Source organism: Orcinus orca, chromosome 18, assembly GCF_937001465.1.
Source record: "Orcinus orca chromosome 18, mOrcOrc1.1, whole genome shotgun sequence".
NCBI classification, from domain to species: domain Eukaryota; kingdom Metazoa; phylum Chordata; class Mammalia; order Artiodactyla; family Delphinidae; genus Orcinus; species Orcinus orca.
The window spans coordinates 13,555,246-13,578,745 of record NC_064576.1 but is presented as its reverse complement, the minus strand read 5'-3'; the positions used below and the strand labels follow the sequence as shown (position 1 = coordinate 13,578,745).

At 40.0% G+C, this 23,500-nt stretch overlaps 1 protein-coding gene across 2 annotated transcripts in view; it reads left to right on the top strand.

Annotated features, from left to right (window-relative positions):
* Positions 1 to 23,500, top strand: part of HS6ST3 (heparan sulfate 6-O-sulfotransferase 3) — a 647,173-nt gene that overhangs the window by 194,942 nt on the left and 428,731 nt on the right. The window lies entirely within an intron of this gene.

Sequence of the window (23,500 nt, the reverse complement as noted above, 5' to 3'; positions counted from 1 at the left end):
TGAATCTTTTAGCATTAGGTATTTATATTACTTTTCACTAAAAATTCTTATTGCCTTTGAATGTGAATGCATTTTAAGTTAATATAAACAGCAATATCACTTTCCTTTTGGGTAGCGTTTGCCTATAGATTGCTTTCTATCTGGATTACTGGGAATTGGCAAGTGCCTTAGGGAGTTGCTGGATTGAGAGACTGCTTGCCACCTTGGATTCTTGTACTTTCTTTCTGTTATCTTTTTAGGATTTCCTTTATTTTCTTATGGTCTTGCAAGTTCAGCCATGCACTAGAATAGATTTTAAAAAAATAATTGTATTTAACATTTTTAGGAAGTTTATTTTATCTGCTATCTTGTGAGAAACAGAAATTCTCCTCCATTATCTGCCCATTTAAATCCTTATCATTCTGGGTGTGGGAAGACACAGAGTTAGCATCTCCCCACAGCTAGGGTGCCTGCTGGCCGCTGGTGGGGGACTCTGACCCCCAAGGAGATGGGAGGAACCCCAGAGTGAACTGCTAGGACATAGGGGGACCGAGGGGGGGAGGAGAAGTGGAGGCCAGACAAGATCGGCACCCCTGAGGCCGGAGAGATCAGAAGAGGCAGGTGGGAGGGACTCTCCAAGAAGAGAGGGAGAAGAGTGGAGGGCGATCGCCTGGCCCACTTGGGCCGGGGAGCCTGCTGAGCTTCCAGGCTGATCCCCTGCCCTCCAAGCCCCCTCCAGGCTGCATGGGTCCTTGGGGACATAGGATGGAGGCAAGAGAGATCAGGAGAGGAAGGTGGGAGGGGTCCTCCCAGACCCCAGACTGGAGGAGCAGGAGAGGAGAGGAGGGCATTTGCCACCCCACTCGAGCCCAGGAAGCCTGCTGGGCTCCCAGGTGAGGTCCCCTGCCCTCAGAGACCAGGGGTGGGGGGCACGCCTGGGCCTCTTCTGTTCCTTGAGCCTAAGCCCCACCCCCCACCGCCCCCAGGGCCTTTTCCAGCCCTGCGGGTCCTGAGCATTGGCCCCGCCCACTGCCCAAACCTCGCCTTTGCTTAGGCCCCACTCTCCACAGCCAAGGCCTTCCCCCCCTCTCCCTTTTTTTTTTTTTCTTTTCCCTCCTCCTCTTTTTTACTATTGTGGTACTGATTTACCTTCTGGTTGTTGATTCATCTGTATTTTTATTTTTACATTCTTTCTAACATACCTGTTAGTTTCCTAGTCTAATTTTATGTTTTACTTTGTTATTGTTCTTTTTTTGTTTTTGTTTTGCCACCCCATGCGGCTTGTAGGATCTTGATTTGTGAGCCTGGGGTCAAGCAGAAGCTCCTTCTGTGGGAGTTCCGAGTCCGAACCACTGGACTAACAGAGAACCTCAGGCCCCAGGCAATATTCATTGGAGTGAGGTCTCACAGAGTTCCTCATCTCAGCACCAGGACCCAGCTCTACCCAACAGCCTACAAACTCCAGTGTTGGAAGCTTCAGGCCAAACAACCAGTAAAACAGGAACACAATCCCACTCATAAAAAAAAAAAAAGAGAGACAGCAAAATATGTCACAGATGAAGGAGCAAGGTAAAAACCCACAAGACCCAATAAATGAAGAGGAAATAGGCAATCTACCTGAAAAAGAATTCAGAGTAATGATAGTAAAGATGATCCAGAATCTCGGAAATAGAGTGGTAGCACAGATTGAGAAAATACAAGAAATGTTTAACAAAGATCTAGAAGAACTAAAGAACAAACAAACAGAGATGAACAACACAATAACTGAAATGAAAAATACACTAGAAGGAATCAAGAACAGAATAACTGAGGCAGAAGAACGAATAAGTGAGCTGGAAAACAGAATGGTGGAAATAACTGCCAAGAAGCAGAATAGAGAAAAAAGAATGAAAAGAATTGAAGACAATCTCAGAGACCTCTGGGACAACACTAAATGCACCAATATTCGAATTATAGGGGTCCCAGAAGAAGAAGAGAAAAAGAAAGGGTCTGAGAAAATATTTGAAGAGATTATAGTGGAAAACTTCCCTAATATGGGAAAGGAAATAGTCACCCAAGTCCAGGAAGCACAGAGGGTCCTATACAGGATAAACCCTAGGAAAAACACACCAAGACACATATTAATCAAACTAACAAAAATTAAATTCAAAGAAAAAATATTAAAAGCAGTAAGGGAAAAACAACAAATAACATACAAAGGAATCCCCATAAAGTTATCAGCTGATTTTTCAGTGGAAACTCTGCAGGCCAGAAGGGAGTGGCAGGATATACTTAAAGTGATGAAAGAGCAAAACCTACAACCAAGATTACTCTACCCAGCAAGGATCACATTCAGATTCAATGGAGAAATCAAAAGCTTTTCAGACAAGCAAAGGCTAAGAGAATTCAGCACCACCAGACAAGCTTTACAACAAATGCTAAAGGAACTTCTCTAGGTGGGAAACATAGCAGAAGAAAAAGACCCACAAAAACAAACTCAAAACAATTAAGAAAATAGTAATAGGAACATATATATCGATAATAACCTTGAATGTAAATGAAGTAAATGCCCCAACCAAAAGACACAGACTGGCTGAATGGACACAAAAACAAGACCCATATATATGCTGTCTGCAAGAGACCCACTTCAGACCTACGGACACATACAGACTGAAAGTGAAGGGATGGAAAAAGATAGTCCTTGCAAATGGAAATCAAAAGAAAGCTGGAGTAGCAATATTTGTATCAGATAAAATAGACTTTAAAATAAAGACTGTTACGAGAGATAAGGAGGGACACTACATAATGATCAAAGGATCAACCCAGGAAGAAGACATAACATTTATAAATGTTTATGCATCCAACATAGGAGCACCTCAATACATAAGGCAAATGCTAACAATAATGAAAGGAGAAATCAACAGTAGCACAATAATAGTAGGGAACTTTAACATCCTGCTTACACCAATGGACAGATCATCCAAAGAGAAAATAAATAAGGAAACACAAGCTTTAAATGACACAATAGACCAGATAGATCTAATTGATATATATAGAACATTCCATGCAAAAGTGGCAGAATACACTTTCTTTTCAAGTGCACATGGAACATTCACCAGGATAGATCACATCTTGGGTCACAAATCAAGCCTTGGAAAAATTAAGAAAATTGAAATCGTATCAAGTATCTTTTCTGACCACAACACTATGAGACTAGATATCAATTACAGGAAAAAAACTGTAAAAAACACAAATACGTGGAGGCTAAACAGTGTGCTAATAAATAACCAAGAGATCACTGAAGAAATCAAAGAAGATATGAAAAAAATACATAGAAACAAATGACAACAAAAACATGATGATCCAAAGCCTATGGGACGCAGCTAAAGCAGTTCTAAGAGGGAAGTTTATAGCAACACAATCCTACCTCATGAAACAAGAAACATCTCAAATAAACAATCTAACCCTACACTTAAAACAACTAGAGAAAGAAGAGCAAAGAAAACCCAAAGTCAGTAGAAGGAAAGAAATCATAAAGATCAGAGCAGAAATAAATGAAATAGAAATGAAGAAAATAGTAGCATAGATCAATAAAACTAAAAGCTGGTTCTTTGAGAAGATAAAATTGATAAACCCTTAGCCAGACTCATCAGGAAAAAAAGGGAGAGGAAGCAAATCAGTAAAATTAGAAATGAAAAACGACAAATCACAACTGACACTGCAGAAATAGAAAGGATTTTAAGAGACTACTACAAACAACTATATGCCAATAAAATGGACCATCATGAAGAAATGGACAAATTCTTGAAAAGGTACAATTTTCCAAGGCTGAACCAGGAAGAATTAGAAAATATAAACAGACCTATCACAAGTAATGAAATTGAAACCGTAATTAAAAATCTTCCAACAAACAAAAGTCCAGGACCAGATGGCTTCACAGATGAATTCTATCAAACATTTAGAGAAGAGCTAACACTGATCCTTCTCAAACTCTTCCAAAAAATTGCAGAGGGAGAAACACTCCCAAATTCATTCTACGAAGCCACCATCACTCTGTTACCAAAACCAGAAAAAGATATCGCAAAAAAGAAAATTATAGACCAATATCACTGATGAACATAGATGCAAAAATCCTGAACAAAATACTAGCAAACAGAATCCAACAGCACATTAAAAGGATCATACACCATGATCACATGGGATTTATCCCAGGGATGCAAGGATTCTTCAATATACACAAATCAATCAATGTGATACACCACATTAACAAATTAAGGAAGAAAAACCATATGATCATCTCAATAGATGCAGAAAAAGCTTTTGACAAAATTCAACACTCATTTATGATAAAAACTCTCCAGAAAATGGACATAGAGGGAACCTACCTCAACATAATAAAGACCATGTATGACAAACCCACAGCAAGCATCATACTCAATGGTGAAAAACTGAAAGCATTTCCACTAGGATCAGGAACAAGACAAAGATATCCACTCTCACTACTGTTATTCAACATAGTTTTGGAATTCCTAGCCACAGCAAGCAGAGAAGAAAAAGAAATAAAAGCAATACAAATTGGAAAAGAAGAAGTAAAACTGTCACTATTTGCTGATGACATGATACTATACATAGAAAATCCTAAAGACGCCACCAGAAAACTACTAGAACTAATCAATGAATTTGGTAAGGTTGCAGGATACAAAATTAATGCACAGAAATCTCTGGCATTCCCATATACCAACAACGAAAAATCAGAAGGAGAAATTAAGGAAACACTTCCATTTACCACTGCAACAAAAAGGATAAAATACCTAGGAATAAACCTGCCTAAGGAGGCAAAAGACTTGTACTCAGAAAACTATAAAACACTGATGAAAGAAATCAAAGATGACATAAACAGATGGAGGAATATACCATGTTCTTGGATTGGAAGAATCAATATTGTGAAAATGGCTATGCTACCTAACGCAATCTACAGATTCAATGCAATCCCTATCAAACTACCAATGTCATTCTTCACAGAATTAGACTGAAAAATCTTACAATTCATATGGAAACACAAAAGATCCCGAATAGCCAAACAATCTTGAGAAAGAAAAACGGAATTGGAGGAATCAGGCTCCCCAACTTCAAACTATACCACAAAGCTACAGTAATGAAGACAGTATGGTACTGGCACAAAAAGAGAAATATAGATCAATGGTACAGGATAGAAAGCCCAGAGATAAACCCATGCACATATGGACACCTAATTGATGACAAAGGAAGCAAGAACATACAGTGGAGAAAAGACAGCCTCTTCAATAAGTGGTGCTGGGAAAACTGTACAGCTACATGTAAAAGAATGAAAGTAGAAAACTCCCTAACACCATACACAAAAATAAACTCAAAATGGTTTAAAGACTTAAATGTAAGATCAGACACTATAAAACTTTTAGAGGAAAACATAGGAAAAACATTCTTTTATGTAAAGCACAGCAAGATCTTTTTTGACCCACCACCTAGAGTAACAGAAATAAAAACAAAAATAAACAAATTGGACTTAAAGTTAAAAGCTTTTGAACAGCAAAGGAAACCAAAAACAAGACAAAAAGACAACCCTCAGAATGGGAGAAAATATTTGCAAATGAAACAACAAACAAAGGATTCATCTCCAAAATATACAAACAGCTCATAGAGCTCAATATCAAAAAAGCAAACAATCCATTTAAAAAATAGGCACAAGACCTAAATAGACATTTCACCAAGGAAGACATACAGATGGCCAAAAGGCACATGAAAGGATGCTCAACATCCCTAATTATTAGAGAAATGCAAATCTAAACTACAATGAGGTATCACCTCATACCAGGCAGAATGGCCATTATCAAAAAAGCTAGAAACAATAAATGCTGGAAAGGTTGTGGTGAAAAGGGAATGTAAATTGATACAACCACTATGGAAAACAGTATGGCGGTTCCTTAAAAAACTAAAAATAGAACTACCATGTGACCCAGCAATCCCAACTACTGGGCGTATACCCTGAGAAAACCATAATTCAAAAAGAGACATGCACCACAATGTTCATTGTAGCACCATTTACATAGCCAGGACATGGAACCAACCTAAATGTCCGTTGACAGATGAATGGATAAAGAAGATGTGGCACATATATACAATGGAATATTACTCATCCATAAAAAGAAATGAAATGGGGTTATTTTTAGTGAGGTGGATGGACCTAGAGTCTGTCATACATAGTGAAGTAAGTCAGAAAGAGAAAAACAAATATCGTGTGCTAAAGCATATATATGGAATCCAAAAAAAAAAAAAAAAAAGTACTGATGAACCTAGTTGCAGGGCAGGAATAAAGAGAATGGACTTGATGACATGGGGTGGGAGGGGGAAGCTGGGGCGAAGTGAGAGTAGCATCGACATACATACACTACCGAATGTAAAATAGCTGGCTGGTGGGAAGCAGCAGCATAGCACAGGGAGATCGGCTTGGTGCTTTGCGATGACCTAGAGGGGTGGGATAGGGAGGATGGGAGGGATGCTCAAGAGGGAGGGGATATGGGGACATGTATGCATATGGCTGATTTGCTTTGTTTTGCAACAGAAACTAACATGGTATTGTGAAGCAATTATACTCCAATAAAGATCTATTAAAAAAATCCTTATTCTTAAAGTCTCTAAAGCTTCCTCTTTCGAGAGCTTTTCAGCATCAGATAAAATTCACCATCCTTTCTCTGAATTTCCCCATATTATTTATACCTTCACTTAGTACTGTTTTCATTCAGTTGTAGTCAATTATCATTTATATATCTTAGCTCATGCAATTCTTCCCCACTTCCCTCCAACAAGGTCTTCCCTCTGTCTGCCCCCCATCTTCCTAAATGCCATAGATTCTTCCCAAGTCTGGTACAAATTTCATATCCCACATGATGGTTTCAAATACTCTACTCCTTGCTGATGTATTTCATTTGTGAACTCCTATTACTTTCTTACCTTATGTCACAGAAAGAGCACATTATGGTTCATAGCTTGCTTTATTCTCTAATTTTATGTTGTTCCCAGATAGAAACCAGAAGGAGGTTAATATATTCTTGTCCTACCCTGTCAGATGGTTGGAGCCTCCTTGCCTCTTGAATCGTAGGTAAGATGGACTTGAATCACCACCGCACACTGAGCATATGTCCAAAACCCTCCCCAGGCTGTTCGCCTTTCAGGCTGGAGTAGAAGTGTGGTTCTTCAGTTCACCTCTGTCTTCAGTTTCCTGTTCTCACAGGTTTATCTGTTTCTGGGTCACATTAACATGCCATACTTGCTGCTTTTGTTCTCCCCACATCAATCCAGATATGAAATTCATTCTCTTAATTTCTACAAGGAAACCCACTCACGTAAAGGCAGTTATTGTCTACAGTACACTTTACTAGAGATTGGGAGATTTGTATCCAGCAATGCAAGGCAATTTACTATTTTAACGTTATTTTAAAAATAAAGTTAAATCAGTTAAACTTTATTATTTTCCATATCTTTTCTTAAAAATCGCTCATATATCCCATCATCAGGAGTAAGTTTCCTGATTACCTGCACCCCAAATGTTGCTGCAGCCTTACATCAACGTTCTGGCTTCTCTCTTTCTTTTCCCCAACTCTTCCAATGCTCCAAATTTCTGGTTGTTTCTAATGCTAAGTAGTAGAAAAAAATTCCCCTTTACTTCTGTAGATCCGCACTCTAAGTTCTAACTAATTCATCAAGTAAACTACCAATGTACTTTTCTAAACCTAAATCTCTGGAGCAGCTGTTAAGATGATAGCATTTTCATTCATTTCTGCCCTAGCAGCTCAAACCTGTCTTCTTCTAGCGGCTCGAGGCTAGCTTTGTGCTTTCTTGCAAGCCCTCCTTTAGCTATGTGGTCACTAGGAGGTAAGAACCCAGGTGGCAAGATGCAGCTGTTGCTAGCTATTTCTGGCGGCATGATTGAGCAGAAGGAAAGAACTATACAGCAAAAATGTTTTCAGCATTTTCTCAGTTGACTCTACCTGTTTTCTGAATCCTGGTGCTGTACCTTTTGTTCTAAACTTTCCAAGGTAAAAACTGGAATAGCGCTGCAAAAGTGGCTTTTTTTTTTTTTTTTTGGAGGGGGAATCTGAGGGTGGGGTGCAGAGGAAGAGGAAGAAAGAAAGAAATGGAGAATTATATACTTCCTGTCTTTGAAATTATGTAACTCAACAGACTAGGCCCGTTCATCTAATGCTTATTCTATTCCAAAGAGGCAAATCAGTCTATATGTCTTTGGAAGGGGTAGATATTTCTGTGAAAAATAAACCAACATCATGAACAATAGCTATATTTATCAACACAGATGAATTTCAAAAAAATACTGTGACAGAAACAAATCTCAGAAGAGAATATATTTAGTATTATTCAATTTAAGTAAAGTATAAAAATAGGTAAAACCAAACTATGAATTGTTTAATGTTACATACAAAAGTAGTAAATATAATTTGGGAATGTATGGGAATATTCTACTTATTGGTCTGAGAGTCAGATGCAAGTATTTTATTTTATTACTGTTTCTTAAACTATACAATTACATTTATACATTTCATACTCTTTTGTATGTATGCTGTACTTCAAAGTATACAAAAGACATAAATTAGACAACAGAAGCATAAAACAAATAAAGTGCACCAACACACCTATATCAACAAAGCAGATGGTATCAGAAATTCTTAAATTTCCAAAGTCTGGCATTAGGTCTATCTATGGATGAACAAATCTTACCTAACTGTATTTGACCTTGGGAAAAAATACAGTTGCTACTAAACAAAAAGGCTTTTTCCTTGCTGAATATATCAACTGTAGAGGAGAAAATCAGTGACTCATATCATACTACACCCAGTGTCTGCACAAAGAATTTAGATTAATTATTCTTGGGAGGCTCAGACATATTTCTCTAAGATCTTGACAACAGATATTGGTTGGTTATGACCCAAGCCATTCCAGAGAAACAGAAAGAAAAAGACCATCATCATTTCTGTGGAAATAGAAAAGTTAAAATATAGCCAATTATTATTAATAGTTGCAGAATAAATAAGGATAAACATAACACATTATCTAACCTGATAGCTAGGAATCTATTACTTGAAGTGCACGAATATGCTTTTAAACACTATGTTTACATTCAGAACGATAACTGCCACCATGTACATTTAGGTTTTTGATAGGATCCCCTGTCAGAGATCTAAAATGAGAAAAATCTGATAAATCTTCCTGTGCAGAATGTGTCAAAGCTCATGGTGAAACTACTGCTTTATATAACATGGAGTGTGATTTCCCCATTTGTATACATTAATAGCTTTTCTTTTTACTTGATTCTCCTTGTCGACCAATAGGACACATGAAAATGCCATTTTGTTTATAAAGGACTGTTTGTGTTAGTCATACAATCGTATATGTTTTCTCAGACTTGGTACCTTTCAGGTGAGGGTATTTCTATCCCTCTGTATTTTCGATAGAAGCTCGCTAGTGCTTTGAATAGGTAAAATCGATACCCGACGGAGACGTGACTTCTCCTAAGTTGTGCATGAAGTCATTGGGTTTTCTTTATAACAAGACCATGTTCCCTTCTTTCCTTTTGTGAGAAAGACAGGAGTTGACGTTATTATGGAGCAAACCAGACATACTTCAGCACTTGGCTTCTTCCCAGAACCCTGGGGTGCTCGCTTCTGGTTGTATTTTTTAAATTATCTCCATTGTGTTAATATTTACAGTTTGTATTAAACACATATTTGGAGCACATTTTTGCGGTAAATGCTGTTTTGTTTTCTTAAATCAGTACTTGTGGACCACTAGAGGTGTAAGATTATATACACTCACATACCCCCCCACCCCCAGGTGTGTGTAGTGTGTGTGTGTGTGTGTGTGTGTGTGATTGTGTGTGAAAGTCTCTCTTTAAGAAAGAACCGAAGAACAATCAAATAAAGAAAAGAGCCCCCACAAATTTCCTAAGTTCCAAGCAATTTCAAGGTGCTCATCTCCATTGCCTCCTTTGGTTTTCTCCATATACAACTTATTTATCATGGATTGGGAGGACCTGGGAAGAAGTACAGTTCTGTCAATGGTCTTCGTCTATCCAAAACCATAAGGTCACCCTGCAGGGGAGAAGCCCACTATCCTCAGGTTACCATTTGGCCTCTTCTCTCCTAAATGATGAGAAAATTGCAAGTCACATCTAGTTTGTTAGTTTTATTTCAATTATGATAATTTTAGTTGAAAGCTAAATTAGAGCTTAATTTTAGTCACAGGCAGCAGGAGCAGATGCTACTTTTCTGGCTCCTGGACGTTTCTCCTCCTCATAGGAACAAACACACCTACCCCTCTTCTCTTTTTTCACAACTTTCTATATTCTATATAAAGCAACATGGAATAAATGGGCAGGCATTCTTAAATCACAAAGAATCACTCTTTAGATGTTGGTCACCTGTGAATTCCAAATTCTAACGATGACGAAGAAAAATATTTGGCATAGAGATATTCATAAAGGAAGATGTTAATTCTGGCTTAATATTTGTCCTTAGCTTTTTAAAATAATAGTTTTACTGAGATATAATTCACTCATCATACATTTCATCCATTGCAAGTTTACGACTCAATGATTTTTAGTATATTCACAGTTTTACAGCGATAACGACAAATAGAGCATTTTCATCCGCCCCAAAAGAAACCCTGTGCCCATTAGCAGTCACTCCCAATTTCCCTCCAACCTCCCCCAGCACCTGGCAACCACCAATCTACTTTGTGTCTCTATAGATTTGCCAATTCTAGACATTTCGTATAAATGGAATGGAAATATGAAATTTTTTGTTACTAGCTTCTTTATCAGTGTTTTCAGGGCTCACCTATGTTGTAGCGTATATTGATACTTTATTTTGTTGCTGAATAATATTCCTCGGTATGGATATACCACAGTTTATTTATCCATTCATCAATTGGTAGACATTTAGGTTGTTTCCACGTTTTTGGCCATTATGAATAATGCTGCCATGAGCACTTATGTACAAGTTTTTGTGGGGGTGTTGTGTTTTCATTCCTCTTGGGTCTATACCTGGGAATAGAATTGCTGAGTCACATGGTAATTCTATGTGTAACCTTTTGAGGAGCTGCCGAACTGTCTCCCAAGGCTGTTGCAACATTTCCCATTCCCCCCAGCAGTGTATGAGGGTTCCAGGGGCTCCTTGTCCTGAACTTTTAATTGTTTTTTTGTTGTTGAGGCACATTAGAAGAAAAGTCTATGCTTAGCCTCAACAGTACAATGTCAACACCAGAGCCAATATTTATCAAACTTGTTAGGACTTCTGCAGGTACATTTTGAGATTTGGCTGTACATAACTTGAGAATGGTCTTCCTAGAGCTCTTTGCTAGGAGTCAGAAAAGTTACCAGTACTAGAGTTCTCTGAACACTGGAAAAATGAGTACTACCCCAGAAATTGCTTTTCCTTGTTCTCTGAGGATATCAGCTATGAGTCTGTGGTTAGGGCTTCTGATGAGGTTTGCTGTTGAGGGCTTTAATGGCAGTGGGGTTTTCGGTTACTCCTCAAATGACTCCTTTCAAAAAAAAAAAAAAAAAAGAATCTGTCAGAGCACTCCCTGACATAGTGCCTTGGGCCTGTGTATATTGGAGAATGAATATTCAGCTTCATGTGAAATCCTCCTTATTTTGTCCTGAAAAGTCATTCTTATGCCTAAGTGAACACTTGATCTTTTACTCACTGTTCTTTTAGCTAGATGCTTGTCTTATGCTCTTCCCCATTTGGATTCTGAAATTGTTGTTTATTTCTCATTCAAAGCTCTAAGTACATTGGAGCATGTTTCTTGACACAAAATTGAACGTTGGAGGAAGAGATCGCAAAGCTTCACAATGCCTCTGGTGTTATATTGTCTCCAACCCTGAAGTTTGCATTGAGATGTGACAACATTCATTTCAAATCACTTTTCCACACTCCTCACAATTGTGCATAGCAGTGTTGTTATGGAAATAGACTGTGTTGAGGCATAAATATGTACAGGAAACTGACAAAGAAACACAGAAGGTTTGAAGATGAACTTTGCCGTCTTTGAGATTGGGGTGAGATTTATCACAGAGCTATTTCCCATTTTAAGTTTTCTCTGACATGAGAGTGTGTCTTACTTATTTCTGTTTGGGACAGCATTTAGCTGACTTCAACACTGTCAGCAGCCAGTAGCTCCAGTGCAGCCCTGCAGCTGGTTGGAGGGCATCCCTGAGTCAGGGAACAGATGCTGGGACCCCAGTTTCTCATAGTGAGTGGGATCTTGCATGAATCTGGTCTAAAGCCTTTGGTGAGTTTGCTTCTTGGTAGACACTGCTGCCTTTGTGCCAAGGCCCATCATGGTAGGTCGGGTTTGGTATTGATGCTGGTCCAGATCAGACCAACATTTGCCTCATGTCTTTGGATTTTATAATGTGGATTTCTGCCCCCTACCTAGGGCTGGGCTGTGCAGCAAGGATGATTTCCTTGGTCCAGGTCCTATGTTTTCCACAATTACTCTTTTCATGCCTTCCTGGCTATGATGGATAACTGGTATACTTTCTTTTTGACTCCGTCTAATAAATTCAACCTTTAAGCAAAGAAACACAGACCAGTGTTCTTTTGGCTTTCTTATTTAATACATAAAATACTGAGGAAAAATGTTCTTTAATCCCTCTACTTTGAATCTCATGCTCTTAGACTAAACCATTCATGATCTGCCCATGTTGAAGTTGTCTCCCTGTCCCCAGATTATTTCTCTTCAATCCTTGAAGCCTGAGCCTCCACCTCACTGTCTGTCTTTACAGCACTACTGCTGTCATGTTTTCTGGTGATCTCTGTATCCACGAGGATGATTCTTTCTATATTCTTGCCTCTCACTTCCATTGCCACTCCTCCTCCGATGATGATGATTTTTTCCTCTAGTCTTCTTCATCTGGTCCAGCCTGGATGTCATTATTACTGTTAATTTCAACTCCTCCGCATCTTAATTTTAAGAATCCCATTTTCTGATCACCATGTCCTACGTTTCTAACTTATTTTCTCTGTAACATGACTCCAGTAATTCTTCAACCTCTCAGGAACAACAGTCCATCGACCACCATCTGTTCACTGTCTCTCACCCACCTCATGCCTCTCCTTCCCTCTAATACTCGAGTAAATTCCATGATCAGTTATTGTATTTTTTCCCTTGCCTTTGCCTCAGTATCTGGCTCCTGTATCACTTCATTGTACTTGCTTGGTAAAACCACAGTCCTGGGTATATTCACTTCTCTGCATCTGTGCCCATGCAGGTGAATGTGACCAGGGAAAAACAATCATACTGGTAAGTTTCACTTTAAGTCATGACCATGAACCTCAGATGTGCATGTACCATGCTTCCGTAGTCCATTCAATGTCTACTTTCCTTCTCAACTTTCATACCTTTCCTCCCCAAACCCCTAATACCTTTCCTCCCGTCCTCATTCTTAGCTGATGACTTTATTTCTACTTAACTGAAAAAAAAGGAAGCAATCAGAAAAGAACTTCCAGATTCCCGTCATCTCATCTACCTACTCACATACTCTGCTTTTGTAACAACGACCATAGGCAAACTCTTTAGCACCTAAACCGAGCCAATCTCTCAACCTATTTAGTAGTTTCTAATGCTTTGTCTTTTCAAGAACTCCAGGAATTTCTGACGTGCATAAGCAATTTTCCCTCTCTGTTTGGTCATCTCCATCAACAGATAAAAATACTGTTTATTTTACCTATCGAAAAAAAGAAACCCTCCCTTGACTCAGCATGTCTTTCAAGCATCTGCTCTTCTTCTCTTTTCTACATTATAGCAAAACTCCTAAAAAGTGTTGCCTGAATTTACTGTGACCATTCCACTCCTTCCATTCTTTCATGAAGCCACTACAGTCAGTCTTTCTTTCTACCACTCCGTTGACATTGCTTTGTTCAGGCCATTGATGACCTCTGGCCCATATCAGTGCAGTTGACATAGTCAATCACTTGCTCGGTTTTGAACCACCGTCTTCACTTGGCTTCCAGGACACCATACTCTTACGGCTTTCCTTGTGCCTCCCAGTTGATTCTTTTTGGTCTCCCCTGCTAGTTCCCCTTCACCTCTTCAACCTCCTTTTACTGGCACATTGCAAGGCTCAGTCCTTGGACCTCTCCTCTATTTCTCCCATTGGTGGTCTCATCTAGGCTCATGACTTTAAATACCATCTGTGTTTTACATGTCCAAATCAGCATCTCCAGCCTGCACATCCTTCCATCACTCCTTATGAGATAGGCTGGGACCTGGAACCCTTTACCAGCCTGCTTGCACTTGAACCTGGACAAACGTCTCCTCAAGCAACAAAATACAAAGAAACTATAAGGGACCAAAAATAACTGAATGCGTGTGCAGTTGGGGCAAATTATGACGGATACGATGCAAAAAGGCCAAAAACTAGCGGCCACTTCTGAGGGAGGTGTCACGAACAAAAGCAGGGTACTGTGCGTGACCCTTGCTCACCACCAGGGGGGTGAGCAGACCACCGAAGCCACCGTTCTGGCCTGACCCACGGATCCGCCTCTGCCTTCAGCCCACGTAAGGAACCAGCTCGCCCCTGTTACTTGTTTTTGCTACCTTGTGTTCCCATACGTCCTTCCCTTCTTTCCATGGCATCATCTTCTCTAAAGAACCTATTTAAAGTTACAATCTGCTGCCTCCTGGTGCTTTCTATTTTCCTTTCTTCTTTATTTTGTATAACATTTATAACCATCTAACATGCTGTATATTTTGCAGCTAGTTTATTTTCTCCCCACTCCCTTAGTAGAAAATAAGCTTCATAAGGGCAGGGATTTTTGTCCATTTCATTCAATGCCAAGAACAGTGCCTGGTATAAAAAGAACTCAATAAATATTTGCTATGTGAATACCATGTGGATTTAAATGGGGCCTTCTTTCTTATCATAACTTCTTTTCACAAACGATACAAGGTGACAACTCCTTTAAATGAACCACACTGAGAAACTGAAGGATACTTTATCAGTCCCCTGTGCTAGCCATGGAGATTTGCAGCACTAGAAGGTAGAAGACTAGACTCCAGGAGGAAACGGACAGAGGCAGCCGCTAAGCACAAATGGGCTGGCAGAAGTTGCCGAAACTCCTTCTCTAGACATCTTCAGAAACTTTATCGTGTGGCTATCTGCTTCACCAATAGGGTTGAGGGCTTTATAAATAGCTTCAGGATAGGGACATAAAGTACCCTTCCTCTTTACTAATTTTAATTTTAGTAAAGTAAGAAATTCTAAGGGAATTGTTTGGCAATGCTGAGTGATAGTATCTATCCATAGCAGGGTAGTTAGTCCTGCTATGGGTTGAATGATGTCCCCTTCCAAAGAATGTATTGGAGCCTTGATCTGCAGTTCCTCTGAATGGAACCTTATTTGGAAATACAGGGTTTTTTTGCAGATGATCAGGTTAAGATGAAACATTAGGACTATGTCTTTATAGAAAGGGGAAATTTGAACACAGACATATACAGAGGGATAATGATGTGAAGACACAGGGAGAGAGCATCATCCACAAGCCAAGGAATACTGAGGCCACAAGAAACTAGGAAAAGGGGCTGGAATAGATTCCCACTCAGCCCTCAGAAGGAACTAACCCTGCCAACACCTTTATTCAGATTTCTAGACTCTAGAACTGTAAGACAATGGATTTCTGTTGTTTAAGCCACCTAGTTGGTGGTACTTTGTTATGGCAGCCCTAGGAAACTATCAATAATACATTATTTTTGTTTTATTACTATATATAGCTTGGACATACTATTTGAGGACTGATAATTTATTTAAATCCCAGAGCTTTAGATTTTAATTATCTAGAGAAAATTTCCATCTATCACTTACTCACTAGGAAAATCATAGTGTGTATTGGTAACATTCTCGGACATTTAATGAAAAGAAGTATAATTTTGCTGCTTTTTAAATGCAACATTTAGAGGGCTGACTTTATAAATAAAAGGACACATTATGTTTAACTATTTAATGCTAGACAGTAAGAAGTCTTTTTAATAAATAATGCTTTACAAATGCAATTCATAAAAAATGATACCCCTTCAGAGTTTTCTGAGGTAAGGTAATGTTTTCACAGAATTTTAAACATTTAACATTAACTACCGGGACTATGAGTGGAGTCTGGAAGAAAGGGTTATTTACGCTTTGAGGGGCTAAATTTTGTCATTTAAATTGGTTGAGAAAATGTTTAAGACATTGTGAAATTCATTTAAATTGACAGACTTTAATGTTAGTAGGAAGTGGTTTTCTATGTTAAAATCTTTTCCCTCCTGTATTCATTATGCATCTTAAGATATGGTAATATATACATAGAACTATGTTTTTTAAATACTTAATTTAGTTTGAAATTATTGTAAGAGAGAAAAGATCTAAGAAGAGAACAGTGGCTTAAAATTCCGTAGTGATAATGAACTTGGAGGGAACCTTGTATACTAAGTGAATTGTAGGCTAGAGACAATGGGAAAAATGTACTCAAGTAATAATTTTGAAAATATTATCCAATTGGCCCCATTTGTGAAGATCCATAATTTGAAGCATATCTGATACATTCGATGACTTTCTTTCATGTTTCAGGTTTATTTCCTCCAATTTTTATATCACAGTTTTCAATTTTGTTCCACTTAAAGGTACTTGACAGTCTTGTGTAATACATAAAAGCGCCGAAGGTCTGAGTATATATGACTCTTGTAGGCCTTGTAAAGTTTGGATCCCAGTTCTAGCTTTAACTTTACTACCAGATAACTGGTGACCTTGGGAAAGTCTCTTCACCTTTTTGATTTCGTTTTTGGCATCTATAAAACTCTAACAATCTGTCTAATTTGCCTCTTGACGTCTTTGTGGAGCCTGACAAAGTTTAGGTGTGTGGCTCTTTCTCCCAAGAATTTAGAGACTGCATGGCACTGTTTTGAAATGTTCTCCTGGTTTAGGTGGGTGTTGTGTCTTGCTCTGCTACTGGCATTAGTGTCCCTTCATTAGCAGAGGCCCTCTTAGGACATCTCATTTGAGAATGTACTGCTCAATCTGTAAGAATTTGGAGACTACTGTTGTGACTTAAGGGATTGCAAAGAAACACACCTGCTGGCCCCTCACATTTTGCACAGGGGGTTGCTTGGTGTCTAAAATATGCATTGACTTGCAAAGTGCCTGTTTAAATGTTCCGGCAGTAACACAGGGGTAAACATGCATTTGACAACATCTGCTTGAGGAAAGGAAATGGAAATGCAGGCCCATAGCACATTTTGGGTCACAGGCTGATATTTAGGAGAATAACTGCATGTATGACAGCTGAGCTCAGAAACAGCAGAGGAGGTTCTCTGCAGAGGGTCCCTGTTGATAATTCTGGGTCCAGAGTGCAGGGTGGCTTCCACACTTAGGTCCTCTCTTGGCAGATCGTCAACCTAAGGTGATAACTCTTTAGAGTTGTGTGCTGTTAGGACTTGTGGTAAACGTCAGGTACTAGCAAAGGAAAGGTGACGGGGCTGCAGGGGGCGCGGGGGAGGGAGGTGGCCATCTGGGTGTCAAGCGCCTCCTCTCTTTTTGGAGTCCTGCAGTGCTGGATGGTACTGAGGGCTTTGGGGAAGCTTGTAGCATCCTCCAGCTGCTGATAAGCTTTTGGAGTAACAGTGGTTCCGGGATTTGCAGGAGAAATTGACAAGTGTGGAAGCCCTAGTTGTATCCAGGGTAGAAAGATACAGCGTGCCATTATAAGCAAATTCTGCAAGATGTGGATTTTGGGGTAGGTGTTTCGTAAGATTTAAAGTTTCTTTTGACGGTGGGACCCAGCACACTGACCCTCGGATAGATGAAGGCAGAACTCTTTGTTGCTTACAGCTCCCAACAAAATCAGGCTGCCAGGCGGGGCCGCAAAAGAGGCTGTTCCCAGGGACAGAACAGCAGCGGCTGGAGCTGCAGGATGACATCTGGGATGGGGTTAGCTAGATGTCAGGGCTTCTCTGGGGATTTGATAATTCAAACAATTCTGCGGGCTCCAGGGCATGGGGTCTGTCCTTAGTGGTCTGGTACCTGGCTTTTGAGCAGTTAGGGCAGGTGTATTGGAGCCCATGGCATGAGAGTCTGATAAGGGAAATGGTGGGGGATGTGGACTTAATTAGCTGGGCAAGGATGAGAGCTGCCTGGCCTCTAGCCAGGACCTCAAAAAGATCAAGATGGCACTAAAAAAAAAAAAGAGAGAGAGAAAGAAAGAAACTATATTACAATAGGTGTAGGGCCTTTTTAATTGTTTGAGTACCTAGTTGATGCTTCTCAGCTCTGCCATGGGTTAGTGGGTGTCAGGGGAGGACAGGTATTCAGGGAACTGAAAGACCTTAGAGAGCACCAACCAGCACCACTCAAAACTTGTGTGTGAATTGGCCCTTGGGCACCTTGCCATCCCGTGGAGGCTGAGGATCTTGGCGACATGGGAGGGGTCTGGTTGTTGCTAATTGGGGGTGGCTGGGGGGGCAGGAGGTGTCACGTGCTTATTGAGGGCCATCTACATAAGCAGGAGAGCCTTGGGACCATGCCAATGGATAGAGTAGAAACCATATTCGGGGTAAACGGTTGCTGGAATACTTGCAGGTTGAAAGGGGTTGAGAAGTCTCTGGATTCACCCAAGCCTGTTCTTGACCAAAGGCATGTCCCAAGTGATGGTGTATTGAGCGTAAATGCTATACCAGTCATTCAATGGTGTGCACAGACCTCAGTGATCAGCTTGGGTGGTGTTGTGGCCCCAGTGACGTGCTTGACCGGCCAACTGAGCAGCACAACAGCTTGTCCTAATAGCGCTGGCCTCTCTTTTTATGCCTTGTGTCTTTGGTTCTCTGGTACCACGGTAAATAGGACTCTACTTACTGCCCACACCAGCTCTCCTTTAGCAGTAGCTGGGCTAAAGATTTCCATGGTGATTCTAACTTCTGGAATAAGGCGTTGAGGTGGGGGCAGTTTGGGCTGGTCCCCATAGTCCCAGTTGACTGAACTGCTGCCTGTGGAGCATAGTTTTATAAATCACAGGGGGATTGGTGTAACGCTCTTCTCTAGATTTATTTCCTCCAGCCCCTTGGATAGAGTCCCCTTTGATAGGGTATGAACGGCTTGCATAATTCACTCTTGTTTTTTTTCAAAAGATGTATAGAAAACAAAGAAAAGTACCCCTTGTATGTGTCAGTGGTCGAATAATCTCTTCTGGGATCAGGCTCACGATGTCTTATGAATGTGGCCTTTCTTTAGATTATTGGTGCCTGGGAAGTAATAAACCTAAGTGTTTGACATTTTAAAACACTGTGAATTCTGGTTAGTTTATCACCATTTCCCTTAGTTATTTAGGCTTTAAATGTCATAAATTGTGGCACCCTCAAGCACCTGGTAATAAACGGAAAGTTTTGACTAATTGGTGATAACATTTTAAAATTATTATTCATATTTTCAAAATTATTTTATATTGAAAAGCTCTGATTTGTTTATTTTTATTGTATTTAGATAGTGCTTTTAAAAAACACAATTAGGTCTATAAGACTTAAAACAAAAAAGTTCGCTTCCATCCTCTGTTTGCCTCACTCTGCAGAGACAACTACTTTAAATTATTTGAACTTTTACTTTCATGTTTCTAATAACATAATTTTTCAGTTTTAAGTTATTATCTACTGACCTGTGGGTTGTTTTGGGATGAATTATGCCCTTCCAAAATTCATGTACTGAAACCCTAACCCCAGTACCTCAGAGTGTGACTGTATTTAGAGATAGGGTCTTTAAAGAGGTAATTAAGTTAAAATGATACCATTAGGATGGGCCGTAATTCAATCTGGCTGGTGTCCTTATAAGAAGAGATTAGGGCATGAACTTTCGCAGGGGGAAGATCATGTGAAGACCCTGGAAGAAGATGGCCATCTACAAGGTGAGGAGAGAAGCTTCAGAACAAAACCAACCCTGCCAACACCTTGATCTTAGACTTCTAGCCTCCAGAACTGGGAGGGAATAAATTTCCGTTGTTTAAGCCCCCCAGTCTGCAGTATTTGTTAAGGCAGCCTGAGTAGGAAAAACATACTCCTCCTGTGCTACAAATCAGAGGTTCCCATGAACCCCCTCCTTGGATTCAATTATTTGCTTGAACAGCTCCCAGAAATCAGGGAAACACTTACTTACATTTACCAGTTTATTATGTAATACAGGATACGATTGAGGATACAGATGAACCGCCAGATGAAGAGCTACATAGGGTGAAGTCTGGAAGGGTACCAAGAGCAGGAGCTTCTGTTGCAGTGGAGTTGCGGTGCATCACCCTCCCTGTACATGGGTGTGTTCACCAACCTGGAAGCCCTCCGAACCCCATACTTCCGGGATTTTTATGGAGACGATCGTGCAGGCATGATTGATCATTAACTCAATCTCCAGTCCCTCTCTCCTTCCTGGAGGATGAAGGGTAGGATGGAAAGTTCCAAGTTTCTAATCATGGCTTGGTCTTTCTGGTGACCAGCCTCCATCCTGAGCTCATAAGAATAAAAGACCCTCCCATCACCCAGGGAATTCCAAGGGGTTTAGAAGCTCTATGTCAGGAACCAGGGTCAAAGACCAAACATTAGAACAAAAGATGCTCCCAGTAGGAAATTACAAGCGTTTTAGGAGCTCTGCCAGGACCAGGGGCAGATATATAGATATAGATCAATCGATCGATCTGTCTATGTACTTTTTTTCCCTATTATTTCACACAGCCCTAGCAAATCAATATGTATACTTGTGTAAAAGAAAGATAAGATTTTAGCATTATACCCCCATCCTAAATTTATGTATACAAATCAAATTATGATATTGTTATAATTTGATGGAGTCAGTGTTTGGGATTATAAGAGCTACTATTCACAGGTCAACCAAGAAGTATAATTATATAATATTTTGTTCTTCCTGAAATTAATAAATGTCTCATTTCTTATTTGAACAGTTTGCTATGACCGGTCATTACTTCACTCTCACCTCTGACAGAAATATGCATCTTTCTTCAATACATCCATATATATGAAATAATTGATCAGTTTTGTTTTTCTCTTGAAAAAATTTCTTCTGATTTTGCTGTCAGCTTCATACTGCAGTCTTTGTTTTCCATGATGCCAGCAATGCCCATGACCTATCACTTACCTTGAATCCCGTTTTCTGGATTCCTTTTTCTAGGCTTACTTCCTCGTTTTGGTGGAACAAATCCTCCAGTATCATCCTTAGAACGGGTTCATGGTATATAAAATTTTCTTCTGCTACAATCGATTCTGGCTTGGAAAACATGTTTCCATGGTTGCTATTGAGATATGTGAGGAAATTTTCATTTCTGAGCCTATGTTGTGAATTTGCCTATATCTTCTCACTTGGAACATTGCAGTTGTTGGTGTTCTGATATTTCACAATGATGTGCATTGAGTTCTCCTACTTTGAAAATTCATCTTCCGAAATCTGGAACAATCTTTAAAAATATTGTTTTTGTTTTTGTTTGTTAATTTCTTCCTCCTCCACTTTCTCTCTTCTTTTTTTTTCCGGAGCAGCTGTCATTTGGAAGTAGAATTCCTGCATTGATTACCTAATTGCCTTATGATTTCTCCCCTATTTTCCAAGTTTTTGGCTTGACTTCTATTTCTGGAGGATTTTCTTAACTTTATCCTTCAACCCTTAAAGTAATTTTTTCATTTGTGCTATCACATTTTAATTTTTGAGAATTCTTTTCTGTTGTGGACATCAGGACACTGGGAACCACTTGTTTCCCAAATATTTTTATTACCTTTTTCAACTTTATAGATGTGATACCTTTTTTAAATCTCTCTGAGGATATTTATAATAGAATTTTAAAGATTTATTCTCCACTGTCCTTGCCACCTCTGGATTCCTATTTTATTTTGATTGCTTTGGACCTCAGTTTTTCTAGAGGCATTCCTCAAATGTCTGATGGTCTTTGGCTGAGATTGCAGTCTAAGGGCAAGGCATGAAAAGCTAATCAGAAACTTTAAAAATGATTGATGAGCCATGGAATTGTGGGACTTCAACTTTCAGGATGTATAGGTCTTTTTCTCCCAGGTCGTCAGTTCACAGGGTAGGTGTTTGCCTGACGGCAGTGTTTGGGAGCTAGTGAGGGGAGAGGGCTCTGGGGGCTGCCCAGAGTTCTCTGTAGAGTTTCACGTATCTCTGGCTTTCAGGGGACTGTACTTACCTCAGCTCAGAATCCTTCTCTTTCACTGCCCCCAGTATAACCTTCCAGTTTTCTGCTGGAGCATGAGAGAGGCTGGGAAAAGTTGGAGCGATGATCTGGAGACCTGAGTGTTTCCTTCAACCGATCTTACCAATGGCTGTCAGCTGTCTAGATGGTCCCAGCTTTCAGAGTCTCTGGTGCCTCTAATTCCTAGGGTTTGAGGGTATGACATCTCCAACTTTGGGGCTGCGTCCTGCCAGCTTAGGTGTCGGCTTCCTCAGCTGTCAGTTAAGCTGGCGTGTTTCTTCCCCACTCTTTGTAGTGGCAGGGCTATACCACTGGTACCCCTTTCTCGTCATTTGGTGGGACTCAGGAGAGAGTGGTGATACCACTGCAGTTCCATCTGTATTTCTGGAGGGACCATGTTACACTGAAATTCTTTTTTCAAAACCAGGCTCCTCGCTTTTGGGGTCTTGGATAGTCAAGGGTAAGTCAGAAATTGGTGGTCTTGTTATGTGTTTGCAGAAGTCATTCAAACTGCTGCCTGTTCCACCTGGGGATATATTGATGTCATGTCTATCAAAGTTAGCATTTAGGGGAATAGTAGGGAAAATTTAGATTGTGGAGCATGCTGGCTCCTCCGTGAAGCCTTTGGTGATAATTTACAAGAAGGACAAAAGACTGAGCTGAAAATGGTCTATTTAAAAAAAAAAAAAAAAAAAAAGAGAGGCACAAGAATAATTAGTTTTCCTAAAAGATACGGACTTTGGCTAGGGCCTGAAATCTGTGTCTGTTGATTAAAAAGCCAAATTCCCTCCCTAAAGCAAGCAGAGGTAGGGTGGTAGATGCTTAACAGGAGATGAAATGGGGCCAAAAAATGAGCCTGAGCTGTCAGGACCTCCCAAATTCCTCTTAAGCTTTTGGACCTGCAAAGTGATCAGACCAGAGGGAGAGAACGCATTATGGGTGGTGCTTCCTTGCCCAAGGCTCTGGTTTGTACCTACCTAGAAGCAGAGGCCTTTAAACTGAAAGCCAAGGGTGGGCAGGGCTCAGAGCCCTGGGGCAGGGAGACTGCAAGTTTCCAGAAGCAAGGTCTGTCCAGGAATCAAAGAGACCAGGAGTTTATTAAGAAACGAAGTGAATTGATTGCCAAAGAAACTCAAATTAGTAGATTACACATAGCCTATGAGTATCCGTCTCCTATGACAGTCCTCATCCCTCCCTTCACAACCCCTCCTCAAACTGAACAATGTGTTACTGTTGTTATTCAAATCCTGATAAGGGGTTTCTTTTGTTGT